The sequence below is a fragment of the Grus americana genome, chromosome 2 (assembly GCF_028858705.1).
Source record: "Grus americana isolate bGruAme1 chromosome 2, bGruAme1.mat, whole genome shotgun sequence".
Taxonomy (NCBI): Eukaryota; Metazoa; Chordata; class Aves; order Gruiformes; family Gruidae; genus Grus; species Grus americana.
Genome location: NC_072853.1, coordinates 97875053 through 97887827, shown reverse-complemented (window position 1 = coordinate 97887827; position 12775 = coordinate 97875053). Strand labels below are relative to the sequence as shown.

At 42.4% G+C, this 12775-nt stretch overlaps 1 long non-coding RNA gene across 1 annotated transcript in view; it reads right to left on the bottom strand.

The window, feature by feature from the left end:
* Window positions 1–11773: 11773 nt before the first annotated feature.
* The window catches only part of LOC129202194 (uncharacterized), a 46486-nt gene continuing 45484 nt past the window's right edge, over window positions 11774–12775 (bottom strand). Inside the window, exon 3 of the long non-coding RNA XR_008575650.1 lies at window positions 11774–11915. This is a non-coding gene — a long non-coding RNA (uncharacterized LOC129202194). The remainder of the gene's footprint in view (window positions 11916–12775) is intronic.

Sequence of the window (12775 nt, the reverse complement as noted above, 5' to 3'; positions counted from 1 at the left end):
GGTTATGCTCAGAGGGTGTTGTACTATGATTCTATAAATGAATCCTTGTGATGTCATGGATGCTACTCATTTATATTTGAATTAGTGTATCAACAGTTATGCCTGTATGTCCAAATGTGAAATGCAGATGTATGTAATACTTACCAAAGCACATATTGCTTTAGGAGAGGTATAAACAGATAAGCGACTGAAACAATTTAAAGTTTATGCCCATCTCTCAGGCTGTTCAATTTCACTTAAGGACCACGCTGTGAGAAGCGGTTATGCAGACCAAAATGCATGCCCTCATTACTCTAGCTGGAGTCTAGCTGGTACTTGTGCTCACCTCAGTGCCCTGCAGAACTTCCTCAATCTCCTGCTCCACAGGCACATATTAAAGTTATTTCCAAACTCTGCATTACAAGGATTTGTGTGACAAGAGACTGGGTGAGAAGGAAGGGACAAACCAGGTTGTTATATGTTCTGCACAATACAGAACAGCAGCTGTCCTTTTTCCCCCCAGACACATAGAAATTATTCTATGATGGAATTAAAATAAAGACATGCCCACGAATGTCAGACAACATGAACTGTTACTGTTTTCCTTAGGTTACAAGATGCATAAGGCATGTCTCAGAAGTAACAACACTTCAAACAAAAAAAATGTGATTCTACTACTGTAACAATGTCCTGTTCATAGTAGCCAGTCCCTTGAAGGCCGGATAACTGGATTTCTCTGGACACCAGGCTCTGCAGTCCGCTACTTTCCTTTGCCCTCTCATGACAGCATTGTTCCCTCTCTTGGTATTCCCAAAGCACCAGTGTGCTTTCCGTCTGAGCAGCTTGCAGCACTCTTCTCACAAAGAGCACAGCCAGACAGAACATATTTCTCCTTCCCTTTATTAGGGCACGTTACTCAGCAATATCCCTTGGCTGAAGACAGCAGCCTTGCAGCCAAACACTGATTTATGTAAGACTTGGCTAATAGTTTGAAAATGCTTTTTCCTTGAAAAAGTTCACATCTGTTATATCTCAGCTCCTACCTGTTCAGCAGGATAATACCAAAATGCAAAATCTGTTCAGGCACTGACTGTGTTGATGCTGCAGACAGAGCTAGAGTCTTCTTGTAGGAAAAGACAGCCACTCTTCCCAAAGGGAAGGCAGTTCCTGGACAACACACTGGAGCAGAGACTTCACACCCACATGTGCCCCGTACACACAGCTCAGCTGGGAGATTGCAAAAAGGCCCTGAGAAATACCCCTGACAACCCACGAAGCAACAAGTCACATTTTCTGAAGCACACAGCGAACTACTGCCAACATTTTTTGTTTGGTTGGTCACGTTAAGTGTTTGAGGATTAAGTCATTTCAAGTTAGGCAAAGTACACTTGCACATTTACTAATTACCCAGCTAATTTGTACCTTGTTCACAAACAAAACCAGCTCTCTCACTACAGGAATCTCTCTCATGCATTTAGAGATGAATACACGAGATATAACCTGCTATTTCAGGACCACAAATCACAAACTCTGTCACTTGATGAAAGAAAGATCCCTCAGAAACCTGCCCCCAGCACCCACAGAGACTTCAAGGCTGCACTGAGGAAATCTTTCAGTCTCCCTGGTTTCTCCATTCCGAACCTGGGCCCTGAAGATTTACCAATATAGGGCACCACAACTAAACACAGTGCTCCCTGTTTAGCAAGTGCTAATCAGGTAATAGAAAGAACCTGTAAAACTGGCAGAAGACATAATAAGAGCTCTCTAAATGCCAAATATTCATCCTGCATTACAATTTCTTCAGCTAACACCCCATGGCTACATCTGTAGCACAGCCTGGACTGACGCTCAGCTGTTGGGTCTGTGCGTGTATGCTAGTCACAATAGGCTAAGATCCAGACATATTCCAACCCTCCCATACACCCACGCTTCATTTCTCAGGTTTAAAACTTTTGTGCACAGGTGGGAGAGAAACCATGCTCATCCTAGCTGGAGGCCATGCATCAGAGGACAATCCTTACAGCCTAGAAACAGATTTACAGAGGCCACAGCCTCAGCATTCAGTAAGATTTATAGTCACCAAATGCTTCCTTTGGCCTGGGATTCCTAAAGTGCTGCACTAGTCCCTGAAAATATTGTGACCAGCAATGTAGGAAGTGCTGAATAAGGAATATGGTGTAACTATAAAAGCAGAGAAGGTCCCAGGGCCAGGAGCAATAGGAGTTACCACTTCCTACACACAAAACAAGTAACAGCATAAGTCAGGAAGAGAGCAGTGAAGAAAAATGTGTGAGATCAGGGGAATTCCTTCTTAAACAAGAGGAAAGAAAAAGAGCCCAGAAGTGTGTGAACCTTGGAAGAAGCAGATGGGTTGCCCCACACTCCTCCATGGCCCCTCATAATCCCTAAAATAGTAGGACATTAAAGCAACTAAGTTGTCTGCTATTTCACATGATCTGAAATGGTGCTGTACTCATTTTTCTCTTTAACTTTGTTTTCAATTCTGTAATTAAGCAATTCATTGTGTGCTATGCTAGAACTACAGTGTTTTCATTTTAAGCATGAGCAGCGTGTTAAGAGCAACGCAAGCAAGCGGTGCCTTTAAATAGCAGAGTGCCGTAGAAAAGCTCCTTGGGCGTTCAGAGGCACTGGGCCATACTCCCCATACTCTCGCTGGCGGCGTCAAGTGTGCAGAGACAGGTTTTCCTCTGCTAGGTGTTGGCCAACACCCTTTTCTCCCCCAGCCCTTGTGCAGGAATGAGACAGCTCCCAGCCTCTTCTGGTCACAGATAGCTTTGCCTGCCATCCAATTTTCAAGAAGCAAACAAAATCTAACTCTGCCCTCCTCTGGGTAAAGAATGGGGTGCAATACACACATTAAATACCTTGTTTAAAATCAGATCCTTTGCCACAAGAATGCTTCTTAACGATATTTTGTGTCAGACATCACCACCACAGCTCACTTCCTCTGTATCCTAGAAGAGACCAGTTACAAGGGAAACTTTTACCCCCAGTTTTTAGGCAAGCAGCCTGTCTCTCTGCTATCAGTCTGCTCCAAAGCTTCAAGATAGTGATGGAAAGGGAGGAAAAACCCCCTCCGAGGCTCTCCCACACTAGTTCTAATACACAGTATGCTAGCTGGTAGGCTAGGCTTTTGTACCAGAAGAGATTAACCAGGATCTGCAGTAGCACAGACAAGGACGTGCATGTGTTCTGCCACCTATAAATAGGCTCTCCACTTAACAAAAACACAACCCAAACAGCCAGCTGTTAACAACTAGGCCACAGAGTCTAGGCAGCAATTGTTGCTTGCTGAATAAAACTGTGCAACCTACTCATGCTTCAATTGGCAAATGATGTACAGATTAATGTTTGATGAGAGGTGATAATATTAACATGATCTCTGAAGAGGCAGGAGCGAAACACGCTAAGCATGAAAATGCACTCTGAACTGATGTTCAGCGGGGCTGTAAGCAGAGCTTTCCAGAAGCAAGCAGTTCTTCCCCCCCTCCTCCCCCTCCCCTCAGCTGCCACTGGCAAAAATCTTTTTTTCAGTGAATCATCTGAGCCCTGTCTTAGGGCTGATTTCATTGAACATTTTGTCCAAAAGGCTAAGCAAGGTTACCCCCACACCAGTGGCCTGCCAAGCACCTTATGCAGTGGGGACCCTCTGACACACAAAGCAGCCCTTCTGCCAAGACCGCGCCACGTCTTCTGCCCTGTAACAAACAGGTGGTTGACACTGATTTGGTTTTAGTTCTGTGGTTAAGCTGGAGTTGAAGTTGCTGTTTCATCTAGTTTGTATCGCCTGTGCCAGAACGCTTGCACCCTGGCAGGCGAGCCTAGTTTTTAGTGTTTGAACTAGCTATACAACAGAGGTCCTTCACTGCATGAAACAACAGCTTCGACACCGGAATACCCATGTAAATAAAATACAATATAACCTTCCAGCTTCTTGGGGGTTTTTTTTGTTTGTTTTGGGTTTTTTTTTTTGTTTTTTTGTTTTTTTAAAGTTAGGGTGAGTAACAAGGAAAGAAGGTCTTTATAGCTAAATAATTAAAGCTCTGGGATATTTTCCACTATGTATGCCAATATGGCTTCCAGTCTCAGACCAGTGAGACTGCAACAACTTCCCAGGCTTCAGAAGCAAGACTCTGCTTTAGGTAAGCAAAAGCAGAATTATGCTGAGAATCTGCAAACAGCAACTATTACAGAAAGAAAAAAAAACCCAAAAAATTAATCCATATGACCCAACAAGAAGCTTAAACCCTCGAACAGGCACTGCTGAATTTAGCCACAGTAAATGTAAATCGCCACCCTTCCATCTCCACCTTGCTTTCAACCAGAGGTTACTGCTCCTAAACAGGAATGGCAAAATACTGTTCTTGTTCATAGTCTTCACAGGCAGCTTATGGCAAATTGTGTTGTAAAGGTTTGCATAAAATGACAAACCGCGTTAAAAGCTTGAAATGCGTTTCAGAGGAAGCTAAATATAAGTCGATAGAAGAGCATGGGGGCAGAGAAGGTAATTGATGGTTGAAGGCCAGAGGACACTTTTTACTCCTCCTGGCTGTGAGGCTCTCACCTCGGAACTGTTTTTGACATCTAAAGATATTTTTCTTCCTCAGTGCTCCAGAGTGCATGTCAGATACCCATCAGTTGTGGAACAGGCACAGCGTGAAATACTTGGAGAAGCTGACATTATATCAATAAGCCATATGTTGTTCTTTAATGGCCACAATGGGAGTCCCTTGTAAACAACTGGAGAAATTATCATGGATATTTAAAGGCTGAACATTTGCTTAATTTACTCTAAAGAGAAACATTACTAGCACAATTATGTTGGTCATACGTTAAACTATGTACAGCATTAAAAGATCTATGGTGATAGGTATACAAACCAAATCACAGTCCCAAGTGGATCTGAAATCTCTTTGCAGCCTTTTCCTTTGCAGCAATGGAAGTAAATCATGACTGAATGGTTTTATCAATTTTTTTTATATTGTGATTACAACTGAAGGTCCTTGCTCACACATGCACAACAAAACATCATTTCCCCTCCCAATATCACCACCATGCTTTGTTAAAAATGCACCAGGACAAACTACTAAAACATTCCTGCAAGGCTTTATAAAAGTCATAAAGGCTAGATCTGCACAGGTCTTTGAATTGTGCTTGAAATACCTAATTTTTAAACATGTTTTTGTGTGTCTATTTCAGTTTTCTTGGAGAAAACCACCTAAACAGAGTAACCTGCAATTATGCTTTGCTATCACAGTAACTCTAGCAGTTCTGCTAATCAGGAAAATGCAGATCCTGGGTGCCCTTGCCGATTTACACAGTTCTACAGTTTTACATTTCACATATCTGTTCTTCAATGACTGCTGAAATAACATCCTTTATTAAGCTGCCTCACCAAATTCCACACATTATCACCCTCAACCACAGCAGGCTCTTGGGCACATAACTTATTTTATGTAAAAATTAAGCTAATCCGAGGTGGGGAAAACACAAAAATGCTCACTAGGAAAAAGACGGCATAAAATAACTCCACCAAACATCAGCTATACCAGTTTTAAAAGTGAGCAATTAGAATAAGAGGCAAGATTGCAACTGTGTGCTTGCATTTTGCTTTTTCCATTTACTGCAGGAACAGACTGTTCTGTCACACTCACACGGCTCTTCACCAGTTACACTTGCAAAACCCAAAGTCATTTGCAGAGGGAAATCAGCAGAGCAGCTGTCAACAGAAGAGTAAATGTGATGGTCCTGTTATCCTTGCCCAAGTGAAATGTTGACTTAAAAACTCCAGCAATCTGGCAGGGCTCACCAAAGGCTCCACAAGCCCACAGCAGTACTGCAAACTTTTATTGTAGGATTTCACCTCAGATTGATCACGTATCAGAAAAGTATAGGATTGCTGTTATTTCTTAGGAATGCAGAATAAGTCTCATGCATATATAGAGGGTGGTACCTAGTCTAAGAATCAGTTAAATCTTCAGGGATGAGGACAGAACAGGAGTTAAGTAAGACACAAGTCTCCTGCAGTCCCTTTACACGAGGAACATTTTCCATCCTGACACAAGACCAATCCGCTTCTTCCATCTCAGTGTCCACTGTTCTGGGCACCCAACAGAAACTATCCAGGCTCTGCATTGTAGCACTTGTTTCTAAAGCTGGTATTTCAAGCACTTACAGTTCCAAGGCATAGCTTAAGAAGCTCTGCTCCAATGCAATTTATATATATTTTTTTTTAGACTGTTCCCTCACACAGCCTTGCTGACTTCTTTGAAAAAAGCATGAAGCTGTGTCCATGCTCATCTGGTTGTACTGGTTTGTCATCCTTCCTTAGTAAATTAAAAAATCATCCATGAAGTGAGCTAGGAAAATGGCATCTTCCTGTGCTCTCCTGTGTAATGTTGCAGACACTACTAAAAATAGCTGCTGCCTTCCACTCCAGAGATGGAGGCTTTCTGAGAACAAGGCATTTCTCTACTCAGGGTATATACATAATACACAGCACTCTATCACCACTTCTCCATATGTAAAGTGAATAGATTTGTAATCTTTCCCCTAAAAGCTATCCCAGCCATACAGCTAGTATGCTTCTAGTAAACACTGTTCAGCCTCCCCCCACCCCCTAGCTTGAGCAGTTGTATTTTAACTCACGCTTTTTTAATCCTATCTCCACAACTGCTGAAGCAGCTCCATGTTTCTGCTAATCTTTTTTGAAATATAAGAAAATGAAAAATGTTTCAGGAAAAATTTTGGAACCTCTTTGGAAGTTTTTGTTGTGGTTTTTTTTTTTTTTAACATATTTTGTTTAAATAGAAGCAAACAACAAGTTTTTGATCTCAGCTCTTACATACAAATCTGGACCATTCCCCATTTAGACAGAAAAATGGAATCAATTTATTTCTGAACAGCTTTTGCATTAGGGCTGAAAACGGTCTCTGCTAAGAATATAGCAGAGGACTTCAGGAATGGAGTGTGAACAACAGCTAAATATGAGGGAATATTTAGCTGATCCTTAGACTACATATACACAAAATTTGTTCCCACATACTACATTATACCACAAGAATGTCTAAAACTCTTAGCAGGAAAACCTCAATTCTATGCAGGCTTACGCAAAGAAAGAAAGTTACAGCCTCTGTCCCACAACAGACCAAGACAACATGTGAAACGGAACTGGCTCTGAGCAAGGATAGGCAAAGCATGAAGCTCCCTCCCTCTGAAGGGGGCAAAATGTGGAGGGATGCTCCCTGACAAAGGGAAGGGACCCAGTGAATCAAGGGATGGAAGAAGCGATCACAAAACATTAAATATATAACTACAAACCAGTTACAGATAAAAGAGGCTGGGAATCTGAAAAAAGTTGCTGATGAGCACAGGAGCAAAGTTGTGGCACAGCTTCCTTAGAAGGTCTGACAATTCTGCATTAAACATCTGCTAAAATGGTATTTGGTCACTGTGCAAGAAGTATGTTTATGATGTGCTGCTCACAGTAATGATGGACTGTGTTTGGCCATGCAGTAAGCCCCTCCCCACCCCACGCTCCTAAGAGACCCAGGAGAAGAGCAGTGCTGGCTCCACCTCATTGCGTGGCCGGTCTCCCAGTAGCACAGAAATGCCACCAGGAACAAGTGGCTCCTCACCTCTACTGCCTGCGAAGGGAGCGCGAGAGGGCAGTGCTTTGAACAGTACCTGTTCAAATTCAGGAAAACAGTGTTTGAAGAGCTTTGCTCAGCACAGCCAGCATTCTGTGAACAGCAGCAGAGCTCTAATTAACAGCACAGACTTCATCTCAGCAAACTGTTTTAAAAGAAGTTTAAAAGCACATGAATACTCCAAGTTTAATCCATAAGGCAAAGAGCTGAATCGCAGACTCTGACAAGGCAGTCCCTGGAAAGCAGCTACATTATACACTCCATTTCTCATTCCAGGAGCATCCCAAGTCCAATGCGTAGCAGCTCTATATGCAGATAAGCTGAAAGGAAAATGTCAGACACCCATGAGGAAAGTTCAAATCTGAAGTCTAATTAACTTCACAGATCTCCCTCACCTCTAGGCTTGGAAAACTTGCGGTTGAGCCAGGAAGAGTCTCTGTGTTTCTGTCAGACATCTAAATTTCAGACAATGGTGTTTCTGCTGAGCCCTTCCACAAAGCCCCAGCTGCAGTCAGGAACAAGTGAGGACACCAGCTGACCCAGGCTGGAAGGCTGCCGGCCCTCTGAGGTCACTTAGGAGCCATGTGGTGCCCAACAGGGACTGCAATCTTCCAAGAAGCAGGGCTGTCCTGTCCCACAAAAGGAGCTCTGGCATCACTTCACAACAAAGCGAGGCTGACGGCTGGAATATTCCCAGCCTGCTTCAGCAGCTACAAGTGCATGGGATCACAGGCCTATTTCATCCCCTGTGGGGTAACTTGCCCCTACTGCTGGCTTATCCCAGTGGTGAGCAGAAGTTCAAGGTGGGGCTGTCTGTACATCCACACTTCCTTCTCAGTTAGCACAGCATCTCACATAGCTTGTTCCCAGGGATGAAGAGCTATTGCCAAGAGACACTGGTTTATGCATAACCTCCCTACCACACATGAGTTCCTCTATCCTTACAGAGTTTTGGTTTGCCCCTCTACAAGGGTTTGCACTACCAGGTTCCTGTATTCCCCTAGGAAAGTGTATTTTGGCTTATCCCAAAAGCTTAGAAGGAGAACCCTCAGCAATTTTCACTGTATGTATGACTCATTAGCATCATCAGCTTCAAATCTGATGCCAAACCTGGCACAGAAACATCAGCTTTCTCAGAAGACCAAAAGATCCACCAATTCAAATCAGCGTAACAACACGGATCCCATTGAGACCAACAGATACAACACTCATAGGCTATTTCAGTAAAGACTGGTTTATTTGGGCTGACAGCAAAAGCATCTAAGATGGAGACACGAGCAACTTTCATAATGATCAATTTAACAAAGGAGCAGGAAGTTTTGCTGTTGCTTGGGAGGGGATAAAAAACAGAGGGGGCTGCAGGCAAAAGACGTATTTCAGATAAACACCACCCTTCAACTTTGTGAAGTTTTTTCCAGTTGGATAGAGATAGAGAAGGAAAAAGCTCTTGTGTGTCTCAGGCAAGCTGTGTTCTGCACAGAATTGGATGCAGAGGCGGGCCACAACACAGAGGTTCTGAACACCATGAATATCTGGCCTTCAAAACCATCAGGGCAGACTTGGAGTCAGAAAACAGTGCCCCCCACCTACACACTTAGTATTTCACCATATTGCAACTAACACAATGAAAGGCCAGCCTCAATCCTTGTTCAGGAGAGCACTGTGCAAAAGCTGCTTTGAATATTGCAATAAGAGGAAAACATACTAGCACACCTTGCTCTCAACTAAGTAGCATACTACCTGACTCTTCTAGGAATAGTAACTGGTAGAATTAACTTGCTCTTACTGGAGAGCAAGGAAGACACTGAGTTTTGTCAAAAATTCTCATTTCCTACTTGTCAGACTTTCCTTAAAACTACCCCATGTTCATAAGAAACTTGCAATCCCAAAGATACTTTAAGCACCCCTACTCCTAATACCAATGCAAGCAGGGATTGAGTGCTATTCACTTGAATAGCATTCAGTCAGGGAGAATGAAACAATAACATATGTGAAACAGCTTGAGTCTTGAGGAAGTGAACTATACAGAATTAGTTAACAGATTTTTTTTTTTAAACCCACACACTCACCATAACATTCATTTAGTAAATCTGAGTAAGAACTGTGTTCAATAGCAACACAATCTGTATGTGAACATTCTGTGAAGACTAAATTCCATGAATCAATAATTTGTTTCAATTGTCTTGGTTCTGTTTACTATCTACACTATGTTTGATGAGTCTTAACTTGATGTTGGACATACTATGTTTCATATCTGAGTGAACAAGGCCTGTGCTTACTTAGACTTCATAGAGAATTAAGCATCTGCGGAAGTGTTTTCCAGACCAGTTGGACTTATTAGCTCTGATGCCGTAAGTTCAGAAAAAATCATCACATCATCTAAATTTGAGACAGGAGACACTTCATTTAATATATTTCATATTTTGCAAAATGATACTATTTACATAATGTTGGTAACCTATATAATATCGTAGTTAACATGAGTAATAACTATTAAATACTTGTTATTACCATTACAATGTTGGCCTGTTGATTTTTAGTACTGACAGAGCTGCCCAAAACATCTACTGTTTACAACATTTGTTCTAGCTAGAGAGATTTGACAGAATTTGCTAATCAACTGCAACCACTTCCCACCCATAAAACTGATGCAAAGAAGGGAAAAAACAGCTATGGGATCCAAAGACATAAACACTTTTACTTAAAACTCTGTAAAGAGAAATCCTTCTCTCTCCATATGGTTTTCTCTTGGCTCTTAATCATCTGCTTCCAGCAGGCTGTCTCACTATCATCTAGCAGTATCACTAGCAAGACCAACTTGTTATGCCAAAGTCATGCACAGAAAGACGAGAGCTGCAGAGTAGCGCGATTGGATGCAGCAATCTTTACTAGGGACAAATCTAGCGTACATGATGCATGGCAGGGTCGCTTCACTTGCCTCAGCAGAGCAACCACTGCTGCGTTCCTAAAACACAGCAGTGGGTCTGTGTTTGCACTTTTTTAGGAGTGGGAGTGAAGGACGACTACTACAATTGAAGCTATGGGGAAATTCTGCAGGCAGAAGCATAATTACCTGAGTGGGAATTCTGGCAGAAAACCCAAACCTCTTTTGCTCCTTAAATAGAAAGAAATGCTGTGCAGTCACCATGGAGAGATTACGTACAGTATTTGGATCACATGCAGAACCAAAATACAATACACACACACTCAAAAGAGCCAGCCACAGAGCTGATTTAGCGACACACAACCAACAGTCCTCCATTGACTACAGCCACCCAGACAGTGGCTCCCCTTGTAGCCATCTTCCTCTTCCCAGTCTTACAAAAATATTAAGCTATATGTCAAAGCTCAGGCTCCACATTGAAGGCCAGCTCTGCAAGCTGTTTAGCCTGCCTGGGAGGTACCTAAAGCCTGACATGAATGAGCCCGAGATGGAAGCCCTGACAATGTATTCATTCCCACCCAGGTAAGATTTCAAATTGGGAATAGAAGAAAACTCCAGGGAAAGAATCATCACATAGTGCCTGCCTGTGAAAGTCTACTTGGATTTAGCTAAGCAGCCAGTCTTTGAAGTGCAGCAGTTCTTGCATAGGCTGCAGAGGCTTTAACTTCAGTTGCAAAAAATTCTGGTTTGGTCCATGTCCAACATCCCTGGTTTCCAGTCACCTTTTGCAGCCAAGCGTACCTCCTCCTGTCTCTCCCTATCCCTTCCCCCTGCCCACTCCACAACCCAGCTTTTTTTTTTTTTTTAAACCTCCATCCCCACCAGCCTCAGCCCCAGCTGCTGCCCCCATCTCTCCTAAACAGCTATTTGTGCTCACTAATAGTCAGGGCACTTCCTCTGTAGCCGCCTAACTATTCAGTCCTGTTTTCAAAGAGAAATATGCCTGCTCAGAGTGCCTGAAAAATCCATCCTGTCGCTTTCTGTGGTCTGAAGTCAGTAGGAATGTTGTCAGACTGAGTGTCAGAAATGTGCCTCTCTCCTTCAAATCAGCCAAGCTTTATTTTGTTAATAACTTCAGCCAGCTGTCAAGCCTTAGGAGAGTGCTTTTTATCTGCATACGTGTCAGGCTGGTGATACTACATGGGAATCTTTCACTTACCAAGACCAGCAAAGTGTCGCTGTGTATGAGGAATGGCATTCCATGGATAGTCCTTTTCTCAAGTTCCGCAGTAGCTCACTAATTTAGGAGCATAAATCAGGGACAGCCGATAATGCTGTAGACACCGAGATGTCCTGCCTCCCATTCAGTTTTCCTAATTATCCTGCAAGCCAAGCAACAGCTTCAGATTGAGTTTTGAAAACAACTCTCATTTTAAAATATACATACATTTTGATTTCTTCCACATAACACCAGTAATTATAGAAACAGCTGTTTCTGATTTTGTAGTGATTGTCCCCCAGCACACACATCCCTGTGACTGGCTTTTGTTTCCATTCTCACAAGACAAGGAATAAAGAGACCTGCGCTTTTCTCCCCCTTCCGACTGTTACTAGCCTTCTCACAGCTCCTCTTTCTCCCCAGTTTCAATGTTGTGCTTCACATAGGCTCTGTTCCATAGGGTTTCTTAAAGAGAAATATCCTACATTTGTATTTATGAAGAATATCCTCTATTTTTCAACCAACACCACACATCCCGGTGCCTTGACTGTACAGAAACTTGCTCATTCTTGATTTTACAGATTGATGAAAAGCTGCTAAAATGAGAGGAAGATTTTCTGTCATCAGTCAGCATCAGCATGAGAGCAGTCTGCTCTTGAAAGCCTGTAGCTCTGATTGTTCAAAAACATACTGTTCACCATGTCAATTTAATCATATGCAGATATTAAAAGAGCAGGCTCTAAGTGTACAAGTTCTGTTGAGGTCTGAGAAGGTTTCTTTCATAAATATGAGGGCCAGTTTCATGCCACTTGTTACATCCCACATACTCTTATTTCTTCAAACTATCACTTGTCTTTCTTCTTATGTGCCAATAATCAATTTGTAAAGCATAAATCAAAGGTTACCTGGGTTTTGATTATGCTACAGTCTATGATTTTACATTTAATCAATTTTCTGACTTTGATAACCGATGTTCCATTTCCATTTATCATGTCATTTGTGTTGGAAGGAACAAATAAAAAA